Source organism: Dermochelys coriacea, chromosome 1, assembly GCF_009764565.3.
Source record: "Dermochelys coriacea isolate rDerCor1 chromosome 1, rDerCor1.pri.v4, whole genome shotgun sequence".
NCBI classification, from domain to species: domain Eukaryota; kingdom Metazoa; phylum Chordata; order Testudines; family Dermochelyidae; genus Dermochelys; species Dermochelys coriacea.
The window spans coordinates 216461646-216480932 of NC_050068.2; the positions used below are offsets into that span (position 1 = coordinate 216461646).

The window sequence follows — 19287 nt, forward strand, 5'->3', positions numbered from 1 at the left end:
GGATAAAATGGTGAGAACTGTAGCAATGACAGCACCGAGTGGGAGGCCCTGAGACGTGGGAAGGTGGCACCATGAGGCAGCTCTGGGCATGTCCCATTCTCCTGGCTCTGGGCATGGAGCCCCTGTTGCCAGGTGCAGACTTTGCTGTGATAATACTGGGGAGGGGGCTCCCTGCTGTTCTAACCCTGCTCTGTGTCTGTCTTTGAAGGTGCTGAGGAGCTGAGGTTGGCAGATGGAGGCAGCCCCTGTGCCGGGAGAGTGGAGGTTAAACACCAGGATCAGTGGGGGACGGTGTGTGATGATGCCTGGGACATGGCAGATGCTGGGGTTGTTTGTGAGCTGTTGAGATGTGGATCTGCTGTCAGTGCCCCTGGCTTGGCTCCATTTGGAGCAGGATCTGGAATAATTTGGCTCAATGAAGTTGCCTGTGATGATACCGAATCTGCTCTCTGGCACTGTGGGAACAAGGGATGGGGTAAGAATGACTGCGGGCATGGAGGGGATGCTGGAGTGACCTGTTCAGGTAAGAATCAGCCAGCTCAGTCCTGAAAGGCAAATCCCCTGAGACAAAAGGGCTTGAACCCAGAAGGCGTCCTGTTCCTGTGACATGAATTAGAAATGAACAAAAACCAGATCATGTCCTGTTATTATAGTTACCACTGAGCTGTAATTATGACTATTCATGTTACTGGCCACTGAGGATCCCCCTGTGTGACTGTGAAACATTTTCATTCTGTCATTTCCAGTTGTTCCAGTGCCACATCTTTCTTACTGTGCAGGGCTGAAGGTTTCTTTATGATGCAGTTGCTCATTAGGGCACTAGTGGTGATGGGGCTGCCTGCCCCACAAGGCCTAGTGGCTGCGGTTGGCAGCTGCCATTTTGGGGGGGAAATATTTGGGAAACTGTCATTGTCAGGGAAAAAAATAAACAAAATAATTGAATTAGCAACCTTGCCTGTTTCTCAATAATGTGTCTGTTTATCTATAACCATTAACATGCATTTAAAATTTGTATATGATTTTCCATTGGGATTTCCAAAGAAGTCAACAAGAGTTTGGTGCCCAACTTGCATTGACTTTCAATGAGACAATTGATCCTAAGTGCCCTAGTACCAAATTTTTAAAGATATTTAGGTGTCTAAAGCTGCAGATAGGTGTCCAGTGGGATTTTCAAATGTGCCTGGTACCAAACTCCCAGGAGTTTTGGAAAATCCCACTGGGCACCTTTGTGCATTTCCAGGCAGCTGAATGCCCTTTGAAATCTGGTCCTGAGTCATTTTTGAAAATGGTACATAAACTCCTAAGTCACTGAGGCACTTTTGAAAATGTTACCCTTAGGCTAAAATCCAGACCCAGGCACCCAGCCAAGGGAGGGGAGAGGTGCACAGAGGGTGGGTCATTTATATAAACCCTGGCCCACCCTCATAGCATGACCAGGGAATGGGAGGATCCTCCTGGCTTGACCGGAATTAGAGTAGCCCAGAGCACCCTTCCTCCCCACCAGCCTGCTTTGTTACTTTTCATGTTTTGGACCAACCAGTAATAGCAAATTACAAAATCTCTGATACCCTGTAGATCTGACCTAGAGAATATCATATTATGGAGACATTTGTTGTGACTCAATAGTTAACCTTATGAGCCCATTATGAGTTTTTTTAAATTCTTCTCTTCTTAATATTTGGTAGGAGTAATATCTTCCTCTGAATATGGCACAAGAAAGAGAGAATATTTTACTATAGTTCCAAAAGTTTTAGCAGCTCCTGTTGGCAATGGGAGCCAAGGGTTGTGTTTAATCTTAGCCCTTTCCTGGATTTTGAGTGTTTCAATGACAAACCTTGAAATTCTCTTAACATGGGGGGAGGGGCAGAAGCAGAGGATGTTTTATGTGCTTTTTTAGTATTTAAAAATAAATAAAAAAGATAGGAGAAAAGAACTTAGTAAAAAGGCTCTTCATTGCCAGAACTTTGAATCTCTACAGACTTAAAATATATTTTCTCTTGCAGATGTAAATTCCCCATTTTCTGGTAATAAGAACTGCAATGTCTTGTGCAGCACACCTAGCAAGTGCCCAACAGGGAGTCCCGCTCGTCTGAACCTCAGCAGGAGGAGGGAGCTGCACAAGATCCAAGGGGTATCAGAGCAGAATTCCCTTCTGTGCACCTTTCTGTAAAACTGTGCCTGCATCTCAGCTGGAGCTGCATATTTGTGGTGGGAATAAAGGGAGGGTTGTTCCCCACCCCTGCGATGAAGGCTGGAGAGGAGGATGAATCTTTCCATGGCCCTTATAGTTATGTCCATTCCTGTCGCTAAGCCCCATGTTCCCTGGATAGAGGTGCAGGGCCAGCTCATAGGTCAAACCCAGGGTTCCTTACTCAGGCAATCAGCTAGTGACTGTAATGTGAGTTTGCTTTGTACAGACTGAGTAGAAACAGAATAAAGGACTCAGGATTGGGCCCATTCAGAATTATTCCAGAAATAATAAGTCAGCTATCTACAAACTGCCCTGTGTACTAGATATCACTGAGAACAAACACATACGGGAACTGTGATGTTTCTGCACCAAGCGATTTTTGAGAGATGCTGTCCTGACTGAATATTATAAAACTTTCCAAAAAGTGACAGTTGTCCTCTTATATGCAGTGTTGTTGTAGCTGGGTTGTTCCCAGGATATTAGAGAGACAAGGTGGGTAATATCTTTTATTGGACCCACTTCTGTTGGAGACAGAGATAAGCTTTTTACCTTACAGATTTCAGAGTGGTAGCCATGTTAGTCTGTATTAGCAAAAACAACGAGGAGTCCTTGTGGCACCTTAGAGACTAACAAATGTATTTGGGCATAAGCTTTTGTGGGCTAGAACCCACTTCATCAGATGCATGGAGTGGAAAATACAGTAACAGGTATAAATGCACAGCACATGAAAAGATGGGAGTTGCCATATCAAGTGGTAGGTCAGTCTAATGAGACAATTCAATTAATAGTAGGATACCAAGGGAGGAAAAATCACTTTTGTAGTGGTAATGAGAGTGGCCCATTTCAAACAGTTGACAAGAAGGTGTGAGTAACAGTAGGGGGGAAATTAGTATGGGAGAAATTAGGTTTTGTAATGAGCCATCCACTCCCAGTCTTTTTTCAGGCCTAATTTGATGGTGTCCAGTTTGCAAATTAATTCTAGTTCTGCAGTTTCACATTGGAGTCTGTTTTTGAAGTTTTTTTGTTGAAGAATTGCCACTTTTAGATCTGTTATTGAGTGACCAGGGAGATTGAAGTGTTCTCCTACTGGTTTTTGAGTGTTATAATTCCTGATGTCAGATTTGTGTCCATTTATTCTTTTGCATAGAGACTGTCTGGTTTGGCCAATGTACATGGCAGAGGGGCATTGCTGGCACATGATGGCATATATCACATTGGTAGATGTGCAGGTGAACGAGCCCCTGCTGGTGTGGCTGATGTGGTTAGGTCCTATAGTGGTGTCCCTTGAACAGATATGCGGACAGAGTTGGTACCGGGGTTTGTTGCAGGTTTGGTTCCTGGGTTGGTGTTTTTCTTGTGTGGTATGTAGTTGCCGGTGAGTATTTACTTCAGGTTGGAAAGCGAGGACTGGCATGTCTCCCAAGGTCTGTGAGAGTGAGGGATCGTCCTTCAGGATAGGTTGTAGATCCTTGATGATGTGCTGGAGAGGTTTTAGTTGGGGGCTGTAGGTGACATTATTATTCCTGATGTACACAAATCTGATATCAGGAATAATAACATTCAAAAACCAGTAGGAGAACCAGTAGGGGTATCTCATGATGCTGGTATTGGGTAGGTTTGTTCTTTAGCCAAATTTACCCCACAGAGAATTTAAATACAGTTTAGTGATTTGGTGTTTACTGGGGTTCAACCCAGTGGTAAGCTGGAACCGGTTGTTAAATTTAGAAGCCCTTGTAGAACTGGTTGTTCCGGGAGGGACAACCAGTTCTAAAAGGGCTTCTAAATTTAACCAGCCAAAAGTGGTGCTTTAGGCGCCAACTCCATGGGTGTTCCAGGGCTGGAGAACCCAAAGGGAATATTTGGTGGGTGCAGAGCATCCACCGGCAGCTCCCTGCCCCACCCTCAGCCCCAGCTCACCTCCGCTCTGCCTCCGCCTCCTCCCCTGAACATGGCTGCCCCCCCTGCTTCTCCATGCCCCCTCCTGGCTTTCCACGAATCAGCTGTTCACACGGGAAGCCGGGGCAGGCTGAGAAGCAGGCCGCGTCTTCCCGCTCAGGCCGAGGTTGATGGAGGTGAGCTGGGGCAGGAGGGCGTGAGGAGGGCCGCCTGCGCCGCAGCAGGTAACCCGGGGGGGAGTGCAGGGGAACCGCTCCCCGCCCCAGCTCACCTCCGCCACCCTCGGCCTGAGCAGGAAGCTGCCACCTGCTTCTCCGCCCCCCGAGGCTTCCCGCCGAACAGCTGATTTGCGGGAAGCCGGGGGGAAGGGGGTGGAGAAGCAGAGCAGGGCGGGGCGTTCAGAGGAGGAGGCAGAGGCAGAGCAGAGGTGAGCTGGGGCCGGGCGCAGGGCGGGGAGCTGCCGGTGGGTGCTCCTCACCCACCAAATTTTCCCCGTGGGTGCTCCAGCCCTGGAGCACCCACGGAGTCGGTGCCTAAGGTGCCACTTTTGATGTGATCAGTGGGAGGAGTGGCCACTCCCCCTGCTCCCCCGCAGTTAAGCTCCCCCACCCCTAAGAGCCAGAGGGACCTGCCGGATGCTTCCTGGGAGCTGCCCCAAGTACGTACCGCTGGGACTCTCCACCTCGCCCCCCAGCAGGTCCCTCTGGCTCTTAGGGGTGGGGTAGACACCCACTACGGTGGCCCACGAGACCCTCCTGCCCAGTTCTGGGGGCAGTCAGGGGAAAGGGGAGGGGGGTGGATGGGGCAGGGATCCTGGGGGGCTGTCAAGGAACGCAGGGGGTTGGATGGGGCAGGAGTCCCGGGGGGAGGGGGTCAGCAACGACCCTCTCGTGGGGTAAGGAGGGAACCAGTTGTTAAGATTTTGGCAGCTCATCACTGGTTCAGCCTGATCTCGTGTTGGCATAAACGCATGCTTTCTTTCTCATAGAAATCGTTAACGTACTTATTTTGTTTTTCTTCGTCTGTGCACTAGCTGGGATACTCTGAAGCCTCTTGTTTCTGGTGGAGGTGTAATTTTATGTACTCTGAAAAGAGTTGGTCAGATTTTTCATTAAAATGCCAGATTTAATAGATTTTAGACACCGCGTACCTCTTCACTACGGCCATGTTCAATTGCACCATGCACCAAGTCCCCAGGATGGCCCTCCCCTCATCTGTGTGGGTGCATGTCTCCTGCTGCTCGGTTTCCACACAGATTCGGCATAGCGGGAACTTAAGCTTGCCACCCACTCTGACAGGTAACAACAGGAAAAAGAGGCCTTGCTGGGGATACACTTTAACTTTTTCAATTCCAAAATAATTTGCAAGGGGTCCAAATTTGTCATAAACTATATTGGGGTGTCCGATAGGGTATTCTTTGGTTTTGTTTACGAAAGAGTACAGGCTGGTAAAATCATAATAGTGGATTTCTTCCCCAGGGTTAGGTTTGTAATACAGGTGGATAGTGTTTGTCCTCCCCTCAAAAAGAGAATCCCTAGGTATGAGAAGTTGGGGCAACTGGGCTCGGTTTAAAGACCTGCAAGCTCCCTGTCTGTTTCTTTCATCACCTCCCACTCGTGCTCCCAGAGAGTCCTCACTACAAAACCAAATATTTTCAGATAGTCTGTCTTGAGCTGTGTCTTGTAGTAAAGAAACCCAAAAGTTGTCCCCATCATAGGATTCTGTGCTTTTTCACAATAACAGGTGACACAGCTGTGGAAAAAAACACCTATTAAACTCAAAGGCTGTGTGCACCCCATCAACATTGGTGTAACCGTCTAAAAAGTAGGGGGCCTGCCTGTAAAGTTCCCCACCCTGAAAGGATGCCATATCTGTATATTTTCTTTGTGAGATGTATACAACAGCTACTGAATAGATGGGGTCAAATATCTCTTTTTCTGCCTGTGGTAGTTGTCTGGAGGGAGAAGAGCTACCATGTTAGGCTCCAAAAACATAAACCTGTACATAGCCATGCAGACGGATGCCAGCATTATGGACCAGAAAGGATCTATACAATTTTATCTCAGTGAATTTACTAGGGTCTCTCTCTACTACATCTCCCAGCTCCGACATTTTCATAATCTCTTTTCTGTATAGGATACAGGCTTGTCTCAAAATTTTGACCTCCTGCTCACAGTAATATGCGAGCTCTTTCTGCAAGTCAAACGTCTCATATCTGTGGTCCCGATACGAGTCAAGAAACTCTGCTTTCTCCCTGGGCGTCATGCTTTCTACACCATAGTGCTCCACACCGGGCATAGACCCCACATAATTTTGATTTTCTAAAATGTTAAAAAAATGTGGAAAATACCCTTTGCACCATTCAAACCCCTTTGCGTGCGAGACCTTGCTAAGCTTCATGGGCAACAAGTTTAAAGAGTCTATAAAACCAATTCCCAGGACCTTAACTTCCACACACATTAGTTTACTACCCTGAGTGATCGATTCTATGCACATCTTTTCTTTCAGTAACTAATGACAAAGTACACATTGTAACCTTTGGACTGTAAGCTAGGAACATGTAGTACCAGAACTCTTTGCCAATAAAGGTCTTAACAAAGATAGAAAGACACTCATAGCCCTTAAATTCCCAGGATTTTTCCAGATTTAGGGACATAGCCAAAATCTAATTGGGCACGTGCAACTCCGTCTCCTGCTTGCATTCAAAATCGTAAAAAATATACTTTTCTGAGGATTTGGGCTTTCTAATGTGATCCATAAAACAGAGGTGGCTGTGTACATCACCAGTGATCAAACCCTGACACTGCTTACAGCGCCTCCCTTTACACCTGTACCGCTTGTCCACGTAAGACTGACACTTATCACACAAAGTTTTAGACAGGCATTCGACTTGTTTTTTCGATGCACAGTCAACGTGTCTGTCTAAACACTCCTTGGACTGACAATACAGTCGACAGGTAGGACACCTCAGCTGCAGGCCAACGCTCTCCGAGCACGTTACGCTCAAGCAGAGGCGGCAACGATACCTGCAAGAGTATGGCAAAACTCACAATTTTTCACACCAAACAACTTTTTCACATCCAGAATCCCATAGTAATGCTCATTGTACAACAGGATCAAAAAAGTCTTGGGGTACACCGGGCCCCCCGGTTTAAAAAAGCCCCGTCTGCCTTTCACCGCACAAAGTACCACTTGTGTGTTGACTCCTAAATGCTGTTCAAACGTTGCTACATCACTGAGCAGAACCTTTTTTTGATCTGACCACCCCACTTTCTCATGCAACTTTCTTGCCCCCACTAACAATTCCGCGTCCGTAGGTTTACGGTCGGACATGACGGCCACGAGCCCGCCCGCAAAACACAGGTTCGTACTGGTATAAATCTGGTCTACTAAACATTGTCTCTTTTTATGGACGATTTGACTAGTGAGGATAAAATTTAAAACTCTACGACCACCCCCACCCGTTTTTTACAACTGTCACAACGAGGTGCAACGTCCCATCGACATGCAACTCTCTATTGCTCTGTAGCAGCTTTGAGAGCTGATTGAAGAAATCCTCAGCAGACAGCTCATCCCTTGTTCTTACTGAAAACAAAGGGTTAGTTAAATTACGGCTCTAAACATAACTGAACATACTCATCCGGGCCTACCCTACCATTAACTTCATTGAGAACTAACTGTATCCCCCTGTGTATGGCTTCAACAATTTGCTGAGCTGAATTTATTCGCTGAAGATAGACAGAATGAAATTCCTCACAATACACCGAACCCCCCCCAAATCTAGGTCATTGATGTTGCCAACTTCTCACTGACTCCCTATATACCTTTGCATTTTCAGGGTTACTGCGGGGGTTCCTCTATGGGACCATCAGTGGCATCTTCTACATCACATGCTATTGGACAGTCAGATTCCCAGAGGCCTCAATGAGAGTCATCAGGAGTAGACGGGGACTTATCTAGAGAGCCTTCTGGGGAATTTCCTAAATCAGACTCTGTGTGAGAGTCACCACCACCCCACAGGTCAGATTCCACCTCCCCATTTTCAGACAAGCCAGTCTGAGAGCTTCCAGTAGGGGGCATCTCTTTGTTTTGTTTTTTTCCTCATTACCTCTTTACCCTTTTTAAAATTTTTACAGTGACCCTGACCTGGAACTTTTTGGCAGCCATCTGTTATCCCCCAAGCGCTGCCCCCCTTTTGTTTACACCTTAGCTGATGTGTACCCTTGAGGGTGCCCCTTTTACCCAAGTCCCTTTCCATGAATAGTCAGGCCTGCTCAAAACCACCCTTTGGAAAAATTGAAGTATTTTTTAAAAAGTCACCGACAAGAGCTTTTGGATTTTTGAAGTAGTTTCCTGCCCTCTCTTCTTTTAGAACCCCCGAGGATACAGCATCCATCAGTTTTCTGAATGAAGCATCAGACTTTTCCCAGATACTAGAATATGGGGGAGCTGTGATGATCTTATGGTGTTGGGAGAATGGTTTGTCAGTCGTTGGTTTTTTATTCACAACCCCTAGAGCACATGCTCCATATTTGTGAATGTGGGCGTTTTTGCTCACAGTTTTCTCAGGGCTTGGTGTGGTGGTGGCCACTGAGGAACTGGAGTTGTGTTTGCGTGATTGGTTTTTACCAAAGTCTTTTGTTTTGTCCTTGGCTTTTTACGTATATGAAGTTTGAACTGCCCTGATGCTTCATCTGTACTCTTGTGCTGTTTTGTGTTGGTGTTGTTCAAAGTCTCAAAGCAGATTCTTGGTTCTTTGGTGGTTCTGGTGGAGGTGTCCCTCTAGCTCAGACTACAGCATTGTCGGGAGAGCTGCACATGCCTGATTAGGGGGAAAAAACATTTTACAAAACTTAACTTTACGGTCTTTCTCACCCAGACCTATGTATTTACTGAAATTACACAACCTCATAAAACAACCAAACCAATAAGCAAAATATATTTACCGGGCTTCATCCATCCATCAGTCACTATGCTGGTGAATTTTCCTTTTCAGCTGTTTCTTTCCTTTTCCTTTTGAGTTGTTTACCCTCTGGTCTAAGGATCTCTCATGTTTTCACCGTACCATGGAGCAGACAAAATTATTATTATAAAACACATGAAACTGTCTTGTAAACTTAAAAAATAAAATACTTATTATGGTGTTTTTCTTTTTAAAAAGTCATAGCTTTAAAACAAAATAATGCGTTTCAGGCTGTACAACAAACACAGGTTTTGAGTTTATTTCTACCACTTTAAAAAAAACAAAAGAACCTACAAACATTTTTAAAAACATCTCATTTTGCAGAATAAAAACCAAACTGCTTTAAAAACCAATTTTTAACATCCATTTTAAAACACATTTTGCACAGAAACTCCTGTTAGTTTGAAACACACCAAACCAATACTTTGCAGCCATATACTTAAAAAAAAAAAACGAACTACATTTTGCACAAACGCAGATACACACACACACACCAGCAGTTTAAAACACTAAACCAAATACCTTTTTAAACACCCACACTTATCTCTAGCTTAGGCCCCTGAATCACTAACAATTTAAAATTTAAGCCAACGCTTTTAAGATGACAAACAATCCCATTTAAAAAAAATCATTTTTTTGCAGAATAAAAACCAAGCTCCTTTTAAAAAACAACTTTTAAAAACCGTTTTGCACAGAAAAACACTCTGTTAGTCTGAGCCTCGCGAACCAGCTGAGCGGCAGCGAACCAGCGGAGCAGCGGGGACAGCAGAGCAGCTCACAGCAGGAGTTTGCCTGGGAGTGGTAAGTATCCGAGTGTGTGTGTTTGCTTGCTGAGGAAGTATCCGAGCGTGTGTTTGCTGGGAGGGAGCCTGAGCGAGTGTCTGATTGGCTGCTAGCCTGCAGGGGGCGGGCATTAGGGTGTCTGTGTGTTTGCGTCAGGGAAGCCTGGCTGTTTGAAAATAGCCAGAGCCTCGCGAACCAGCGGAGCGGCAGCGAACCAGCGGAGCAGCGGGGACAGGAGAGCAGCTCACAGCAGGAGTTTGCCTGGGAGTTCGCCTGGAGTGAGCCCAGTGAGGCTTACATCTTGCCAACGTCTCTGAGGAAGCTCATAGTAGGTAGGTGATATGGAAGGGGGGGGTTCAGCTATTGTGACCTGCACTGGATGTGCCATGTTTGTCTTTCTTCCACAGGACAGAAGCGACTTTGTCTGTACAAAGTGCAAGCTGGTCTCCATATTGGAAGAGAAGATTGAAGGTCTGGAGCAACAGGTAACGACCCTGCGTTGTATACGAGAGACTGAGGATTTTCTGGACCAAACTCAGGATAGCCTTCTAGGGGCACAAAGCTCTAAAGATATAGAGCAGGTTGCACAGAGGAGCCAAGAGGCCAGTGAAGAAGCTTGGCAACATGTGACCTCCAGAAGAGGTAAGCGGAATGTCCGGGTTCCAGTAACACAGACACAGGTAACTAACCGCTTTCATGTTCTCTCCACAGGTACCAATGCGGAGAGTGGACCAGATGATATGTCTGGGGGGAGAAAGCAGAAGGAGACCCCGCTGGTTGGGAGGCATGAGATGCGATGTCCTGAGGTTGGGGGTTCCACGACCACCACTCCCAAGAGGAGAAGGTGGGTGGTGGTGGTCGGGGACTCTCTCCTCCGGGGGACTGAGTCATCTATCTGCCGCCCTGACCGGGAAAACCGAGAAGTCTGCTGCTTGCCAGGGGCTAAGATTCGTGATGTGACGGAGAGACTGCCGAGACTCATCAAGCCCTCGGATCGCTACCCCTTCCTGCTTCTCCACGTGGGCACCAATGACACTGCCAAGAATGACCTTGAGCGGATCACTGCGGACTACGTGGCTCTGGGAAGAAGGATAAAGGAGTTGGAGGCGCAAGTGGTGTTCTCGTCCATCCTCCCCGTGGAAGGAAAAGGCCTGGGTAGGGACCGTCGAATCGTGGAGGTCAACGAATGGCTACGCAGGTGGTGTTGGAGAGAAGGCTTTGGATTCTTTGACCATGGGATGGTGTTCCATGAAGGAGGAGTGCTGGGCAGAGATGGGCTCCATCTTACGAAGAGAGGGAAGAACATCTTTGCCAGCAGGCTGGCTAACCTAGTGAGGAGGGCTTTAAACTAGGTTCACCGGGGGAAGGAGACCAAAGCCCTGAGGTAAGTGGGAAAGCGGGATACCGGGAGGAAGCACAGGCAGGAATGTCTGAGAGGGGAGGGCTCCTGCCTCATACTGGGAATGAGGGGCGATCAACAGGTTATCTCAAGTGCTTATATACAAATGCACAAAGCCTTGGAAACAAGCAGGGAGAACTGGAGGTCCTGGTGATGTCAAGGAATTATGACGTGATTGGAATAACAGAGACTTGGTGGGATAACTCACATGACTGGAGTACAGTCATGGATGGTTATAAACTGTTCAGGAAGGACAGGCAGGGCAGAAAAGGTGGGGGAGTAGCACTGTATGTAAGGGAGCAGTATGACTGCTCAGAGCTCCGGTATGAAACTGTGGAAAAACCTGAGTGTCTCTGGATTAAGTTTAGAAGTGTGTGCAACAAGAGTGATGTCATGGTGGGAGTCTGCTATAGACCACCGGACCAGGGGGATGAGGTGGATGAGGCTTTCTTCCGGCAACTCACGGAAGCTACTAGATCGCATGCCCTGATTCTCATGGGTGACTTTAATTTTCCTGATATCTGCTGGGAGAGCAATACAGCGGTGCATAGACAATCCAGGAAGTTTTTGGAAAGCGTAGGGGACAATTTCCTGGTGCAAGTGCTAGGGGAGCCAACTAGGGGGAGCGCTTTTCTTGACCTGCTGCTCACAAACCGGGTAGAATTAGTGGGGGAAGCAAAAGTGGATGGGAATCTGGGAGGCAGTGACCATGAGTTGGTTGAGTTCAGGATCCTGACGCAGGGAAGAAAGGTAAGCAGCAGGATACGGACCCTGGACTTCAGGAAAGCAGACTTTGACTCCCTCAGGGAACAGATGGCCAGGATCCCCTGGGGGACTAACATGAAAGGGAAGGGAGTCCAGGAGAGCTGGCTGTATTTCAAGGAATCCCTGTTGAGGTTACAGGGACAAACCATCCCGATGAGTCGAAAGAATAGTAAATATGGCAGGCGACCAGCTTGGCTTAATGGTGAAATCCTAGCGGATCTTAAACATAAAAAAGAAGCTTACAAGAAGTGGAAGGTTGGACATATGACCAGGGAAGAGTATAAAAATATTGCTCGGGCATGTAGGAAAGATATCAGGAGGGCCAAATCGCACCTGGAGCTGCAGCTAGCAAGAGATGTCAAGAGTAACAAGAAGGGTTCTTCAGGTATGTTGGCAACAAGAAGAAAGCCAAGGAAAGTGTGGGCCCCTTACTGAATGAGGGAGGCAAGCTAGTGACAGAGGATGTGGAAAAAGCTAATGTACTCAATGCTTTTTTTGCCTCTGTTTTCACTAACAAGGTCAGCTCCCAGACTGCTGTGCTGGGCAACACAAAATGGGGAAGAGATGGCCAGCCCTCTGTAGAGATAGAGGTGGTTAGGGACTATTTAGAAAAGCTGGACGTGCACAAGTCCATGGGGCCGGACGAATTGCATCCGAGAGTGCTGAAGGAATTGGCGGCTGTGATTGCAGAGCCCTTGGCCATTATCTTTGAAAACTCGTGGCGAACGGGGGAAGTCCCGGATGACTGGAAAAAGGCTAATGTAGTGCCCATCTTTAAAAAAGGGAAGAAGGAGGATCCTGGGAACTACAGGCCGGTCAGCCTCACCTCAGTCCCTGGAAAAATCATGGAGCAGGTCCTCAAAGAATCAATCCTGAAGCACTTAGAGGAGAGGAAAGTGATCAGGAACAGTCAGCATGGATTCACCAAGGGAAGGTCATGCCTGACTAATCTAATCGCCTTTTATGATGAGATTACTGGTTCTGTGGATGAAGGGAAAGCAGTGGATGTATTGTTTCTTGACTTTAGCAAAGCTTTTGACACGGTCTCCCACAGCATTCTTGTCAGCAAGTTAAGGAAGTATGGGCTGGATGAATGCACTATAAGGTGGGTAGAAAGCTGGCTAGATTGTCGGGCTCAACGGGTAGTGATCAATGGCTCCATGTCTAGTTGGCAGCCGGTGTCAAGTGGAGTGCCCCAGGGGTCGGTCCTGGGGCCCGTTTTGTTCAATATCTTCATAAATGATCTGGAGGATGGTGTGGATTGCACTCTCAGCAAATTTGCGGATGATACTAAACTGGGAGGAGTGGTAGATACGCTGGAGGGGAGGGATAGGATACAGAAGGACCTAGACAAATTGGAGGATTGGGCCAAAAGAAATCTAATGAGGTTCAATAAGGATAAGTGCAGGGTCCTGCACTTAGGATGGAAGAATCCAATGCACCGCTACAGACTAGGGACCGAATGGCTCGGCAGCAGTTCTGCGGAAAAGGACCTAGGGGTGACAGTGGACGAGAAGCTGGATATGAGTCAGCAGTGTGCCCTTGTTGCCAAGAAGGCCAATGGCATTTTGGGATGTATAAGTAGGGGCATAGCGAGCAGATCGAGGGACGTGATCGTTCCCCTCTATTCGACACTGGTGAGGCCTCATCTGGAGTACTGTGTCCAGTTTTGGGCCCCACACTACAGGAAGGATGTGGATAAATTGGAAAGAGTACAACGAAGGGCAACGAAAATGATTAGGGGTCTAGAGCACATGACTTATGAGGAGAGGCTGAGGGAGCTGGGATTGTTTAGTCTGCAGAAGAGAAGAATGAGGGGGGATTTGATTGCTGCTTTCAACTACCTGAAAGGGGGTTTCAAAGAGGATGGCTCTAGACTGTTCTCAATGGTAGCAGATGACAGAACGAGGAGTAATGGTCTCAAGTTGCAATGGGGGAGGTTTAGATTGGATATTAGGAAAAACTTTTTCACTAAGAGGGTGGTGAAACACTGGAATGCGTTACCTAGGGAGGTGGTAGAATCTCCTTCCTTAGAGGTTTATAAGGTCAGGCTTGACAAAGCCCTGGCTGGGATGATTTACTGGGACTTGGTCCTGCTTTGAGCAGGGGGTTGGACTAGATGACCTTCTGGGGTCCCTTCCAACCCTGATATTCTATGATTCTATGATTCTATGAAACACCCCATACCATCAGCTTGCGGCCATAAAACCCCAGCAGTTTAAATCCAACAGTTTGCAACAAAATACTTTTCAATAAACCCACCTGCATTTAAAAGCCAATTGCACAACATTACCTTCTACCACAGGATAAAGGGTTGCTAGCACATGGTTGTTCTGTTTTCCCCCATGTGTTTTTGGGCCTTTGGGTTAAAGAACTAGCAAAAATTTTAGTTAGTATTATTCCCTAAATGCATCAACCTCCTATACAATCTTTGTAGTAGCTGAAGTTTTTTAATTTAACAGTATTAAGCATAACTATAGTTAAAAATAGTTTTTGGCTTTTACCACCTTGGCCTGGTGGTGAAATGCAGCTTAAAGTTACTGGTTCTATGCTAAACAGATCACACTGCAATTAAGATAGGTACCATTATTTAGTAAGGACAACATGGCCAAAGAGTGACATTATATATGTAACCCTTCTGCCCGTCAGATCTGGCAGCAACAAGGGCCAGGTTCAGTATCTAGGGGTTCTGTTTCAATAACATGATGCAAAACCATCTTGAGCCCCCACCCAGGGACTTGGGACAATTACATACCACCCACCCGGTGCGCCTCTAAGAGGCAATATTTTCCCTCTCGCAAGCACAGAGTCTGAATGTAGCAAAAGCCTTTTAATAAAGGAGGGAAACAATGTGGCATTATGTTGGGGAAACACCACAAACAGGATTCATAACACAAAACATGAGCAAAAGACCCACCCCCAGGTAAGTCTGGCAGTGTCCTTTTCCCCTCAGGGTCTTAAGTCCAGCAACCCAAAGTCATCCCACCCATAGTTTCTGTCCTTGGTCAGTGCAGCCTCCAGAATTCAGAAGTTCATCTGCAGAGTTACCTCCCAGCCTGGTTGGAAGTGGAGGGAGGTATGGGGGGCATCTTACATGCTCCGCTGCTCGGGTCAATGGCCAAGTGCCACACCTCTCCATGGGGTCTGGCTGCAGTCTTCACCACCAGCTGCACCTCTCTGCTGCTGTTTGCTACTCTCCATCAGCTGCCCTGCTACCCGCTTTGCGCTCCTCTCCGCCAGCCATCCTGCTGTCCACTCTGCTCTGTGTGCCTCTCCGCCAGCCATCCTGTTTTCCACGCCTCTCCACCAGCAGCCCTGCTATCCACTAACCATGCTGCTAGCCACGTTCCAACTTGCCTTCAGTCCCCCGCTTAACACAGCTCTCAGTGATCTCAGCTCCTAGTAACTTCAGCTCTTAGTGAGTTTAGCTAGTAGTAGGGGAGCCTCAGTGCTGGTGCACCACTAGCCCAAAATAGGTCTAAAGCTTAGACCTAGGTATCAGTGGTTTCAGCTCTGCAGCATGTAACAAGACTCCTAATGGTGTTAAAATTAACTCTGTTATTACACAGTGGGGAGAAGGAGGGGATCAGAGTCGTGTTTAGGGATCTCAAAAGGAGCCCACACTATCAGACATACCTACCTATCCCCCAACCTCTCTCAATTCTCTGGGTTTTGGAACCCATGTCCCTTGCCTAACGAGTACAGCTTAGTTGAGGGTGAGTCCCTCCATCATAAAATGCCAAGTAGAGTTCTACTGTTCTTGATTCAGATAACCAGAATAACAACCCTCTATTACTCCTGCCCCAATAACAAAGAGACTGGGGGTCCCAAAGCAGCCAAAGTGACCATTTGGGCAGGCAGTCCATCGTGCTAGGCAGGGTGGCTGTGCCCATGCAAACGAGATCAGCCCCTGAAGTCCTTTTCCACAACTCACCACCAGATGTCAGGTTAGAGCTCATTCTGATTCTGCTTACATGTAATATATATTTTCAGAGTTAAAAACAGGGAGCATACCTCCTCTTGCAGTCCAGCAGCAAGTCAATCAAGATAGTTTCTGTTGAAAGAGGACAGTCTCCAGGTTTTTATACCATCCTAACTCTTGGTTTCAAACACACTTCAAAAGTCTGTAGTTAGCAGGTTGATTTGATCACAACTCTGAATTAATAGATACTTAAGGACTTTAGGCCCCCCGCCACTAACATTCTCTTTTGTGATCTGGAGTGGGGGAATTAAGTTGTCTGAACCACTGGGCCACTTTTGGCTATTTTTTTTCTTTTAGTTAAAATACATTTTTATGTTTCAATGGAAAAAAAAAACATAAATCACCATATACAACAATCCTTAATGACAGGTTTCAGAGTAGCAGCCGTGTTAGTCCTCCTTTTCTTTTTGCGAACAATCCTTAATGTTACTGTACCCAATTCCCAAGTTGGGGCCCCTTGCAGATATCAATGAATGTCTTAGGGCTTGTTTTTTTGTTTTTTAAACATGTTTCTTTCATGCTTAAAGTTTGAGGGTTGTTTTTTGAAATAAAATGGGTGTTTCACAACCATAGTAAGCACCCTACAAATACCGAGAGCTTTTAAATGTTTGATTGTCTTTAGAGCACATGCTTATTCTAAAGGATAGTGGAGGTTTGTGAACCCTTGACACATTTCAGTTTTGGGTTAGACCCTTGTTTATTTTTGTGAATATATGATTTTAATGACTTTGAGTTGCTAGAAAGAGTGACCCATAGCGTTCAACTAACTCCTGGGATATATTTAAACTACCAAATAATGTTCTACCAACTCCTGGTGATATATTTAAACTGTCTAATAGTATCTGCGAACTCCTGAGGTTTTATTTCATTTCATATTAATCAGAGCTCACCATCCTCACCCACACAACCTCCCTTACTGTGGGTGTACACCCATTAAATTTAATTACTGATCACTAATATGATTAACCCTGATGGCAACAAGAGTGGATAATCTCAGTCACCCTGGCTATTCAGCAGGGGAGTGGTTAAAACCATTCAGTTCAACAGGGTGAGTCAGCTCTATTGTGCTCAAATACACATCTGACCATCCCTGTTTTTTTTAATTGTAAATGTTATCCAGAATTGGGCCAGGTAGTAAGCTTAGGGAGGACGAATGACCCACCAGAGTTTGGCAGATGGAAGCACATTTATTATTCTGATAGCTAAGCTCAAAAGAAGGGATGGGATATGGGGTGTCACACTCACACTCACATACTCACACTCCCAGGACAGGCATGGCACTGGAGATGTCAGGATCCTTCAAGGTAAGTGTACCACAGTGCAGCGATGGACGGTGCGATGAAGGTAAGTCTTCCTGAGGCATGATGGAATGCAACGTGGGGAACCATTGGCTAGGCGGTCTGGGAGAAGGGCTTTCACTGGAGGTCCAAGCTTGTGAGTGCACTCCTGAGCACATGGCTCCTTCCCGTCTGAAGGACTGCTCCTCATGGCCTGCAGCTAGAGATGACTTGGCTGCATCTGGTTGGTCACACTCCACCCAAGCCAGTGTCCATGCATTGGGTGTGTGATCGTTGCCTCATTGGAGTCCCAGACACCTTGTCTACCTGGGAGCTCTTCTGATCTTCCAGCTGTTCAACCAGCCCATTCATCCCACAAGCCTTCCAGGAGGGACGGGGAGTGGGGAAGCCACTTCACAGGTATTCAAAGAGCGAGAGAAGACAAAGGGGCTGGGGGGGGGGTGGAGTGTGAGAGACCTTTTGAGCATACAGGTTATACATAGCATAGTCATATAGAGCATACAGATCACTGCTGCTCCTACAAAAGTAAACACATTTTTAGAGTGTGTCCCCCTCCACAAGATTCTACAACATACATTTAAGTTTTTTGCTGTAAATGGGTCTCTTTTACACAAAGACACAAGAGCTAGGTTCTCACAAACTATTTTTTTTATTTAAAAGACATCAGCTCCTTGAAAACAAACCAAGATGGTCCATTAAAAATATTAGCTCACTCAAGGGCCACAGAGACCTTCTAACAGAAACACAGATAGCTACAAAGCCCTTTTCAATAGATTTGTTTTTATTTACAGCAACCAAGTTTTATATCACATGTTTGTCCCCTCACCATTCTCTAACTTAATCCTTTTAGATTTCTTAAGCAGGGTTCTGTAACTTTTTGTGCGGACCAGATGGTCAATATAATGCTATAAGCAGGCATCTTCCAGTTGATCATTTTCTTTAAAACACCTCAGGGTCTCCACTGAATTGCACGGCATTTATCAAGGTCATCTCTTGCACTAAATATTCTTGAGTTAAGCACAGACATTGCATAGCATCACCTATGGCAATAACAGTGTTTAAGAAGCTTTCCGAACACAGCTCAGCACACACGCCCCGGAGCTTGCAGTTTGTATCCATTGAAGTCCAGGCTACACAGTCATGATGCTGCTGGCCTGGCACGTCTATGACACAGCTCTCACAATCTTCAAAAATCTTTCCCTAAGACAGTGATTAAGGACAGCATAAACTGCAATGCGTACAATAAAAGCATGACTTTTTTACGCTCACGACATGGCACTGGTTCAGTTAGTTACATACCAAGCCTCCTCTTAAACACCTCATAGGCGTCATCCTCGTAGTCTTCTTCAACAAGTTGTACTAGTGTTGTGCAAAAACAAGTCGGGCCCGGTTCGTCTTTGCTGTTTGATGCAACACTGTTCAGGGCCTCCAGAGCCTCTAGAAAGGCATCCTCTAGCTGTTGAAATATTTTCAGAAAAGAAACAAGTGTAAGTTCCCAGTGCTTGTTTTTAGATTTACAGAACCCCAGTTCCTAACCCCATTGCACACACACACACAAATCCTCTTATGTTACTTCTAAATTGTTCATTTACCTGAGCATGTCTTTTCTGTTCACCTTGTCTGCCTGTGATGCCCCCGAGCTGCGTTCACCTTCCTCCTCCACGGGGGGTTGGGGGGGACGACAAGAGGCCAGCACACTTATCGGGGTGTCTCATGAGCAACTGGGTTTCGGGATCAGGTTCGAGGTATCCATCAACGGCTGGGCCAAAGGGCTCCCCTTTGCTGCTCCCTCCTCCTCCTCGGAACTGTCACTGATGTAGCGCTTTCTCTGCGGTTGGTTGAAGGCCCTTGGCGCTAAAACAAAGTCCAAAGTTTGCATGGAGGTGGTGACGGAGTCCATGTTTCCTCTCAGCATTTCCATGATTTCTACCACATGCATTCTTAGTAAGAGATGGCCTCTTCTGCCCAGTGCTGGGACTTATGGGGTGGTGGTGCTGCACTCTGATTGGC

General features: G+C 46.6%; 2 protein-coding genes across 2 annotated transcripts in view; one reads left to right on the top strand and one right to left on the bottom strand.

Moving 5' to 3' along the window:
• The window catches only part of LOC119860485 (scavenger receptor cysteine-rich type 1 protein M130-like), a 1081813-nt gene that overhangs the window by 800251 nt on the left and 262275 nt on the right, over positions 1-19287 (bottom strand). The window lies entirely within an intron of this gene.
• LOC119860423 (scavenger receptor cysteine-rich type 1 protein M130-like) overlaps positions 409-19287 on the top strand; it is a 177310-nt gene continuing 158431 nt past the window's right edge. The window contains exon 1 of the mRNA XM_043514105.1: positions 409-523. The gene's annotated coding sequence lies outside the window, so the exon portion shown is untranslated. The remainder of the gene's footprint in view (positions 524-19287) is intronic.